An 8,503-nucleotide genomic window follows, 5' to 3' on the forward strand; every position below is an offset into this window, starting at 1 on the left:
GTTTTGTCGTTTATGATCATTCATTAATGCTGAAGATCAACCTATTACATCGATGTGATGACGGAAATATTGTATTTACACAATATTCCTCACTTCATTTCACTTGTTTTGTATGTTTGAGTCCTTACTGGTTTCGTCCTTTTAGATCACTCTTCAGAAATCACCTTTAAATTTCACACTTTAGCACACAGTTCAGCACACGACAGGCACACACCACAAAGCCGAAACACCACACGCCGTCGACGGGAGCGAACGAACCAAATGAAAACGTTCGCCGCATGCAGCATCACTTTATACAAATCGCCATAGCCATAGTGCACTCCCACCCGGCCCGAAACAGACGCTGGGTGGGAGATTCAATTGTCAGGGAAAAAACCTACCGTCGGTGGTAGCTTTTGGGAACGCCGTGACGCGTGCTTCCCTTTCAAGCTGTGTCTTAAGGCGCACACAAAATGTTCTACCCAATGTTTGCCTCTCTTTCATATCGGACACCTCCGGCCAAGAATGGGTACCAAGGGAGCCAAGGGGGGCTGTGAAGAAAAATTGGAAACTGAAGTCTCTCACCCGAATGGACGGTAAGCCACACAAGGGTGCGCGCGCGCGCCCACGCTTACAGGTTGCCACGGGGAAACTCAATTAGATAATTATCTGTGCAGCTCTGTGGCTGTGTCGCGTGAAGTCAGGTGCGCATGGGTGTGAATGGAAATTGCAGCTTGTATGTCGTGTTTTTTTTTCTTCCTTCATTTCCTATCTTTCCATCAGATAAGAGTGTCCGAATCTTGGCTGCAATGCGTTAGAGAAGGAGATAGAGCAAGCAGAGTGAGAGAGCAAGCACTAATTGATTTTGGTGCGCTTTGCTTTATGCACCCATTTTTCCGGCCCAAGATTGGTATTGGGAGCATTTTTTGCCGAGTTCAATGTTATGGGAAGCGCTTTGCTTTGCGCTGTGCGTGCGAAATTCGCTCCACTGCGTGGTTAGTCGCGTTGGTTTGGTCTAGATGTGTATTGCAAGAACCTGAGCTGAAAGGAAAAATTTAGTGAATACTAATTGCTATCATTAGTTTGCAACGCGGGTGGAAGAATCGATTAATGTCCACCAACTCGGTACGGCTCTGTTAAGGTAGGAAGGGTAGGTTGAATTGTTTGTTTTCTGAAAGGGAATTTAGACGGAATCTACTTATTTATCAGATTGACAGTCAGCTTGTTTAAGACAACTGGAATAGGTCTATATAGAACCACAGTTTCAGGGTTAATTAGTAGCAAGATATACTTGATCAACTTAACTCAGCAGTAATAGATATTCATTATTCAAACAAGCTTAGTTCTTGGTTGCATAAATTCTAATTGCCTTGCGTGTTTGATCAAGTTTGACATTTATAACCCAGATTTTGTGTGGTAAAAAGGAGATCAGGTGCTTATAAAGCCTGACGGGATGATTCGAGATGATTGATACATTCAGATCGTTAGTGATGATGGTAAGGTTTGGGATCGGAGGAGATTATTCTTCTTCTATTAATTAATTTGTTGATTGTTTGAGTCACTGCTATGAAAATAGATCTATATCAACAACAATCGTTAAATGGAATGAAGTAGGTAAATTTAAAGACACTCTAATTATGAAGAGATAGAGCCTTTCTTACACAGGACTTACCTCGTTATGTCAATCGCACGCAATAGCGGTTCATCGATCAATCAGATCACTTAATACATATGTGGCTGCAGACACGAGCTTTTCTTCTCGTGAAAGCTGCGTTCGGGACTGAATTCTAATAGCTTCTAGTATCGGATCTTTGACAACAACTGCATCAGTTTTCATTGGTTATTATTGTACATATTTAAGAAGATGTAGTTGAAATTCGAATTTCCGTTCAAAAGAAGGTAAAGATCGTGCAAACAACACGAGAAGTATTTTTGTTTTAAAATATGACATCTAATAGGACCGACAGTATAAGTTTTGATGACTAGACTAGACTGTCATATGCTTTAACTGGTACTACTACAGGCTGTCTAGAAGATATTTTCAATGAAAACTATTTCAAATGGATTAATTACAGCTTCAGGATTTCACTGCCTTTAAGTCCACCAAATCTGAAATAGAAGAGAAAATCCAGAGGATCTTGTGCCCTAAGAGGCAATATGTGGTTGAATCAACCATAAGTATTGCTTATTAATTGTTGATGACGATTTTTATAAATATCAATCTGATCTGTATACACAATAAAGTTAATTAAATAATTAATTAATGGTGTTGGAAGTCAGATACCAATTCCATGGGAAGAACAATCTATCATCAAAACAGCAATACACTTGCCAGTTTCCCCGATTTATATCCTTTCAACACCTGCTTGCTGTTTTACAACAATATCGTAATGCCATCATCCACTGATACTTAATTGCCGCTAATAAAATCACTTCGCCGACAGATCGCTCTTCCCTTTGCTTGCCCCATCGTCTGGGTAGAATAAGAAGCGCCTTTTACCTTCCCCATCCCTCGGCCTCGGCTCCAGTGTGTGGCAATAGCGCCTTGGCTGAGAACAGATCTTCTTCCCTCGCCTTTATAGAGCGATCGATCGAGCGGCCGGTAAAATGGTTTCGTAAACGCGCGTACAACAAACAAAGCATTCGCAACCAACCAACCAACCAACCAACCAACGACAGCTCCCTCGCGATAAAAGCGACGAATCTTCCTTCCATTGTCCATGCCATCCGTTCGGGAATCCGTTCGTCTCTCGGCACTGCAACGGTCCACTGGCCGACCGACCGATGCACTTTCGGTTGGGAGTTGTTTACTGCCCCTTATTTTTTGCGCTCCTCTTTCACTCCGCCAAAGCCATTCCGTTTCCTTTGCGCAACCGGATGGCGATGACTTGCGGACGTTAGCGTTAGCTGCTGTCGCTGCTGCTACGGCGCTTTGGGGTCAAAACTTATGTGTGAACAATTGGACCTCTTTGCGACTTGCGCGTCTGTGCTGCTTGGCTGCCGTCGGAGTCTGAGGCGTGAGTACAAAATGCGTATCCGTCCGATCAGCGGCCAAACCAAACGGCGTTGGGCAATCGATCGCGCCGAGTGATCGCGTACACAGCGCGACAAAGATTTGGCATTTTGTACCACAAACCCAGAGCACTTATCGAAACAAATGCGTCTGTAGGAGCTGGCTACTGTGTACGATTGGTATTGGGGGGTATGATGTCTCAATCGCCCGATGGCTTGGGATACGGGCGAAAGGTTAGATTACACGCGCCCAAGCGTTCCCTCATCCCAACATGAGATGACATTTTCTCGCCCGTCCGTAGAGTCATAAATGGTTCGTTTGGACTGCAATCTTCATGCGAGGTCGAACGGTTTAACTAACCACACCGGCGCTTTGTGAGGCGTATCATTACTTGTGCCTGGGGTGGTAATATCCCGCGGAACGACAGCTTCTTGGCGTTTTTCCTCCCCAAATGGTCAGTACGACTCGGCGCAATCGAGAAGGGTGAAGATTTTCTTGAAAAGCCCTCTGTGGCATTAGAGCAGATGCTATAAATTGAACAGCAAATACTCATGATGTGATGCGAAGGAAATTATGAGGCCATTGATTTATGGCTCATGCTATAGACCTGTTGCCATTGACTTTGGGGCCCCCATGCGCCAAGATGCCATCGCGGGGAAGCGAGTCAATGGCATGTGAACCGTGCGGTGCGTTGTTTGCTAAAGAAGCTTATGGAGGAATGTTGAAGCATCATAAGCCTATCTGGAGGGAAAATACACACACACACACGATTCACCAAGGAACTGATCGTGCGTGTTCTAACCTTGAGCACATCCATCCTCATGCTTAGTAACATGCTTGTAAGCTTGTTTGGAGTGAGTTTGTGGGATTGTGATTGGAGTAGTGATAATTGCTTAATTTTCTGATTGATGTTCAAGGTTTTGGTGTTTATCAGCAAGAATGAAGCAGATGTTGTAAATGTTCTGTAATCTTACCGGAAGGCATCTAAATATTAGCAACCCTTAAGGAAGATTGCTGAATTTGTTCTAACAGAATTCACGATTACAGCGAGGTCTTCGTCGCCGTTCGTTAAGTCGTGTGATTAGGACATCCGATTCAGCACATGTTTGAAAAGTATGTACTACTAATGTAAGCCTAGATGTAGCTCACGGTGTCTGGCTTCAAATTATTCCATAGAACAGTTAGTACCAAATATCTCATTATGACTTCTGGTTATCATATTCAGGTTCACTGGATAATGTGCTCTAAAGAAATCGTTATTTTCTTACATCTATGTTTAATGATCTATATCTCTTGGGCTACAAAACTTCGGCTCCATGTGACTCCCCTTACTTCACAGGGCAAGATACATTCCTGGTGCTCTTGATTGAATGTCTGCAGACTTCAATCCAGCAATCCAGAGATATGTCCAGCGAAGGCTAGGACAATGTGGGTTGATTTTGGGGCAGATTCGTTAAGTGCTACGACCTAACAATATGCTCCAAAGATGATCTGCACTGATCAAATGATGGACAAATAAATGGTGCAATACTGTATAGGATCTAGTACCTAATGATCTTCAGCCCTTTGTCCAACCACATGAGCGTAATGTTCAACAATAAATAGAATCTACGGCTATTCAAAGGAAGAAATTGAAGGATTTCAAGTATTTTCAGATAACTTCAATATTCAGTACCGATATTAATGTTTGATGAATTTCACAGTTATTGTAGTTAATTAATTTCAAATCATTTTAATTATTTAAAATTAGAAGATTTTGATGTAGATCCCTACAGATCATAACCAACTTCACAGATAGAAGCAGATTACCAGCTTTAGAAGTACTGTTAAAGAACATTGGAGCTTTAAAGTAACTCAGAAACGAATTTTAGTAGCCCTTATCGCGACAAAAGGCTCTAATTTATGTACAAGTAAATCAAGCCGTACAGTTGTACCCGAGAAAGGATTCTACACTCGAATCAACTCCCTGTTTCTCTAGAAACAATACATTAAATAGCTACAGAGCTACTAAACTATTAAAGTTATTAGCATTATGTCATACCCCGTTGCATGATGCAGCATCTCAAATCGCTCCTCGCCATAACAGCAAATGACACAAACCGGGGCCAAATTTAGCAGATCTTACAATTTTCATCACCACGACCTCACCATCTCCAAAACACAAAAACAGAGAAGAAAAAGCACGCACACACAACACCCATTGAGCATGCATTAATTTGCGGCGGTCGGAATGTTACGAAGGCCGGAATGGCCGTTTATTTCAATCACGCCGCGCTGCCTGCTGTGCAAAGTGGCCGCTTCGCATTTGTTTTTATTCATTTAACATTGTTAAAACTCATCGACACAAACCGTCTGCCCCATTACCCAATCGACGCACCAAAACATTCCGCTTACATGCGCTCGATCGATTGGAGGGCGCTTTTGAGGGCGAACGGTTAGGTTGTTGGGAGGTTTTTTGTTGCTGTTGTTGTTCTTCCTTCTCTATGCTGGTGGCACTTTCCACCCAGAAGGCGTCGTTTAGACAGAGAAGCACCATTTTCAACACCCTTTTGCGTTGAACAAAGAGCACGTTGCATCCTTTGGCAGTGTGCACCGGATTTCACGCACCGAAACAATTAAACAAAATGCTAAATTGGCAGCAATTCGGGTGCTTGCGGTACGGCGATTTGTTGTACCGCAACCGAACCTTCTTTGCTTCTCGGTGCCGCTTTGCAGCACTATTGTTTGCCGATTCTTGAGCTCGGTACGGGTGCATCATGATTAAATTCTTTCGAAAAGGGGGCGTGAGGATGGCACTGTTTGTTGGCCGTTGTGCACAGTGTTTTCGCGAGTTTAGTGAAGGTTTTAATAAATGTATCATTCTTCTGTATCTTCTTTTGGGTGGTTTTCGGCGGGAGGTGCATTAGCAACTGGCAGACAACAATCGCTTCGCTTGGAACGTTATCTCTTTCTCGAGAGCCTTGAAGATGGGCGATTTAAATGTAAAACAGGCAAACAAAATAGTATTATAACTCTAAGGGTTGGTACAAAAAACGGCATTTCTCGAAAAGAAACAGCATTCATAGGCAAGATATAGTAAAGCAAGAAATGGTTTAATCTTTAGACATTAAACAATTAATATAAAACTTATATAGGGAATTTACTTTAAAGGGGTATATGTTCTATGATGGGAAACTAGTAGTATTTTTACGTAAAAATAGAGTATATATTTATTCTTTTAGCTCTAAAATTGCAACAGCAAGATGAAATATGCAAACTTCTTCTGTTGAAAAATAAATCATGGTGATTATTTTTTTTATGACCAGTGACTAACATCAACAGGCTTTTTAAAACATACGCATTCAACATTTACCTTCAACAATTTATCAGGAAGAAGGAAGGACACTTGTTCCTCGGTAGGTTCAAAGAAAATTCGAAAAACGTCTTCCACCGATGCAAACGTAGCCAATGTGGAATTAATTGCGCGTTTGTTGCCTAGATCAAATGTAATTTTGTATAATGGACATAGCAAAGGAAAACGAAATCCTTTAAAGCTTTAAAATACTTTCTGATTGACCTCATACTGTCCTACTTCCTACCTTATCTTAGCAAATTGAACACGTGCTTAATAATGAATAGTTTTCATCCTCAATGTTACCTAATAATCGGTGGATCTTGTTCTGTGTATCCTTAAGCCTATTGCTGATATGATTGATTACTTTATTCAGAGAGTCAGGACTCTCTCTCCCTCTATCTCTCTCCCTCTCTCTTTCTCTTTTTCTCTCTTTCTTTTTTCTCTCTTTCTCTCTCATGCTGGAGCACGTCGCTGTGACATGGCCCGGTCAACAATCATTCTCCAGGATACTCTCTGGTCTCTGGCTGCAGCCTCCCATCTATGACATCTACCCAGCCTTCGCCACCATCAATATGCCGTATAGCTCAGCAAGCTCGTGGTCCATCCTTCTCCTCCACGCTCCATGTTCGAACACACCGCCAAAGATGGTCCGGCGGATGCGTCGCTCAAACACACCCAGAGCGTTTGCATTCTCCCCTCGGATGGTCCAAGACTCGTGTCCATTGAGGACCATTGGGCGAATCAATGTGCGAAATATCTCACATGCACCTACACAATGCGTCTCCGGATTTCGCTGCTGATGTCGTTGTCCGAAGTAACAACCGTCCCGAGATAGCAAAACTCCTTTACTACCTCGAGATTGTCGCCGTCAACTAATGCACTGCTTCCCAGATGGTCTGAGTATCCGGCAAGCAGGTACTTCGTCTTCGTTGCATTGATTCTCAATCCAATTCTTGATGCTTCGCGTTTGAGTCGGGTGTACAGAGAGTTAGGTGGACAGACGTCTTAAATGTACGTTTAAAAACATGTTCATTGCAGGATGGAAACGTAAAAGGACCTCCTACTGAAACTACCAACTATTTTGTTACAGATACCACATTCAGTATCAGACAGTTATACCCATCTTAGGAAGGTCTTCATCGACAACGGTTGCGGCACCAAATGTGAAGAAAATACCATTTAAAATGTTGCCAAACTGACATGTTTCCAAAGAGTTTTTTGATCAGTCGAAGCAAATAGAAGCTTTGGTCACAAAACGCTTGGTTCAAAATATTTCGTCCAAAAACCCCTGGTCACAAGCCTCTTTGTCCTTGGTTACAAACCCCATAATGCTTGGTCACAAACCCCTTGGTCGCCAAATGCTCGAACGCGAAATTCTTGGCCATAAACTCTTTGGTCTTAAACTTCTTGGTCAGAAGCCCCTTTGTCCTTGGTTACAAAACCTAAATGATTGGTCATAGACCCCTTGGATGCAAAATCCTTTGCCGCGAAATGTTTGGTCACCAAGTTTGCCGATCACGGGTTTAGACCTACCCTCTTATCCAATAAATTCTTATCATAAAAATCAATCTTTAAAATATCAATAGTGCACAAAAAAGACAAAAATAAAGTAATCAGATTCGATGCTAGGCACAAAGCAAACAGTTTAACAAATACCACACATCTATCTACCTGAAATGGACACACAGTGGCTGCATGTTCGGTTACTACGCTTTACTACGCCTTTTTTACCATACACCATGGAATGCCAACATTCCACCACTGCAGCCATTGATTCTTGCAAGTGTTTCTCTCTTTCTTTGTCTATCGACAGCTCGCCAGGCATCCCCCTCTCCCATCCCCACCCCCTTTCCAACGTCAGATAAGGTCATTCACCAAACCGGACATGCTACAGACGGTGTAGCAGCAGCAGCAGCAGCAGCAGCAGCCATTCACGATTTCACACCAATTAATAAACCAACAAACGGCGCGAATCGCCGCCAGCTGCCACTTTGGCCACTGCACTACGCACCTACCTGATAACAATGAGCATCGGCTACGCAATCGTCTCAGTCCGTCCGTGCCTCCCTCCCCATGTTGCTCTACAGGAAGCCCACCAACCTCACCGGCCGGCAGTAATTCACACAAGTGACAAAGAAGTCAAACGGAACCCACACCTCCCGGCAACTCAAACCCCA

This window comes from Anopheles coluzzii, chromosome 2 (genome assembly GCF_943734685.1).
Source record: "Anopheles coluzzii chromosome 2, AcolN3, whole genome shotgun sequence".
Classification (NCBI taxonomy): domain Eukaryota; kingdom Metazoa; phylum Arthropoda; class Insecta; order Diptera; family Culicidae; genus Anopheles; species Anopheles coluzzii.